Raw genomic sequence first — 2,471 nt, forward strand, 5'->3', positions numbered from 1 at the left:
TTTATTTGGCTTGGCAGAGGGCTCAGGGAACAAGACGGCCCACTGCTGCTGCTGCTGCTACTGCTACACACACTGTTCCATCCTAACCCCCACTAAACTCCACACTACTGGATGTCATCCATAGACTGAAACGGGAAAAAGAGGACGGAGGGACCGTGACGTCACCCTATGGTTTCTGCAGAGTCAGACGAGTTTTGAAGCCTCTATAGTTCACTGGTTCTCAACCTTTTCAGGCCGTGACCCCCCAAAAGAATCATATTTGAACTGGGGACCCCCCCCCCCCCCCCCGCACCCTGATAAGCACTTGGAATTGTAGGAGTTGAGGCATTACAATTAGTTTGACTCGGTTCCACAGATAGATACTGTGAAAATAGCCGATCTACAATGGGTACAACTGGGTCTGCAATGCGAGGCGTTGTGAGCTTGTAGAAAGGCTGTTTTCAATTGCTTTGCCTCTTTCTTATATTATTTGACAATTTGGCCAATGTTTGATCAGTTTTTTTGTATAGTTTGTTGATTCATTTTGATGCAGTAATGGTCTTTTTCTTTTTAGGTATTAAAAAGGTCTTAAATTGTCACTTCACTGTCATCCAGGGACCCACCCAAAAACAATTATCATGTGGGGACCCCCCTGGAGGTCCCGACCCACAGGTTGAGAACCACTGCTCTAGTTCACCGAAAAAATGGCCACGAGCGCAACCGCAACCAGCATGCTATTGGTGTGAAGGGGAGTGAGGGGTGGGTCTTCGCTCAGTAGAAACAAATCGCAAGCGCAACCAGCATGCTATTGGTGTGAAGGGGAGCGAGGGGTGGGTCTTCACTCAGTAGAAACCAATCGCAAGCTCCCGAAAGCATACCCTGCTTCATCATCAATTTTAAAATCAATGGGACCAAGGAGGACCATCATTTGCATATCATGATAATTGAAATTGAAAATTGAAAAGACTTGAAACTAAATATAAAACTAAACTAAGTATTTATGAAGCGGTTTATAACCAAATGTAAAGTCTGGCATTTTTTAGCTTGCATGAGGGCTATTTCTAGCAATGATTTTAACTCGTTTCTTACTTGGAATGTTATCCTATCCTATAGAGGGTGGAATGCTATATCCTATTCTATAGAGCAGTGGTTCTCAACCCAAATTATTTTGGGGGGGTCCCCAGATGATTAGCTTAATGTGCAACATTGTTTTCTCACTCAACAATAAACAAACCAAAATACAGTTTAATTTAGTACAATTTACTTTTAAGACCTTAGTAAATTGGCCAAATTGTCAAAGATTACGTAAAACAGAGGCGAATATTGTGAAAATAGCCAAACTACAAGCTCACAACGCCAATATGTATCTGTGGAACCGAGTCAGGCAAAATGTTACGCCTCAACTCCTACAATTCCAAGTGCTTGTCAGGGTGGGGGGTCCCCAGTTTAAATATGATTATTTTGGCGGGTCGCGGCCTGAAAGGTTTGCTATAGAGGGTGGCTGGACGGTGGACGTCACAAACGTAACATACGGACTTGCGAGACGCACCTTTGCTCCGATCCACACTAAACTTGGCACAAACACTGTTCATGCGTCTGCCATGACAGTAGTCACACCAGGGCACTACATATGAACACATATGGGGCGGTACAGCAGTGTTACAGCGGTGTTTAACACTTCATGGACAGAACTCTCTGATCATTGCTCTGATCAATGCAATAAAGGACTAGATCTGAAAATTGAGCTCTCCAAAAGGTGGGTTATCATTCACTCATTCATAGCATTATGCTAGCTATGGGATGCCTGAAAATAGCCCATCTACAAGCTCACAAACTCACAACACACAGTTGTGAGCTGATAGATCAGGAGATTTTGGGACGCGGTAACACGTCGTGCAACCCCTTTTTTTAAGCAGGAGCACGCGCACGCACATGCATAGATTTAACAACCCTTAAATTCACACCTCAACAAAGTTCACAAAGTTTACCCCAGCACCCGTATTGTGGGGAAAGCTTTCGCAGAAAATAGCCGATCGACAAGCTCACAACGCGGCGCAACTCGAAAGCTTTCCCCACAATAACAGAAAACAGAAAAGACACTAGTAAAGAGCCCTGAGGGATTCCGCTCATCCATATAATAGGGTTGAAGTGGTCAAAGTGAAACAGCAACAGAGACAGGTTCAACGTGCTCCAGATCCTTAAAGCCACAATCCGCGTTTCATGTCTTATATGCAGGATTCGAAACCCGAGGTATATCTTACCGCTCAGACGAGAGGGGGAGACAGTGTGCTCATGAGCTTCAGCGCTACTAATCAACCAGTAGGTGTCCTGCCAGACACCAGGGTTTAAATGTCTCAATGGGAGAGTATAGGGAGACTACCTCCGACCACTGCACCTTACACCAAAAGTCACAAGTCTTTGCTCTTGGGTCCCAAGTCAAGACAGGCAATGCTTTGTCAATGCAAATGCGTGGATTCATGGTCTTTACCATT

This window comes from Gymnoscopelus braueri (genome assembly GCF_963280865.1).
Source record: "Gymnoscopelus braueri genome assembly, chromosome: 3".
In the NCBI taxonomy this organism is placed as follows: domain Eukaryota; kingdom Metazoa; phylum Chordata; class Actinopteri; order Myctophiformes; family Myctophidae; genus Gymnoscopelus; species Gymnoscopelus braueri.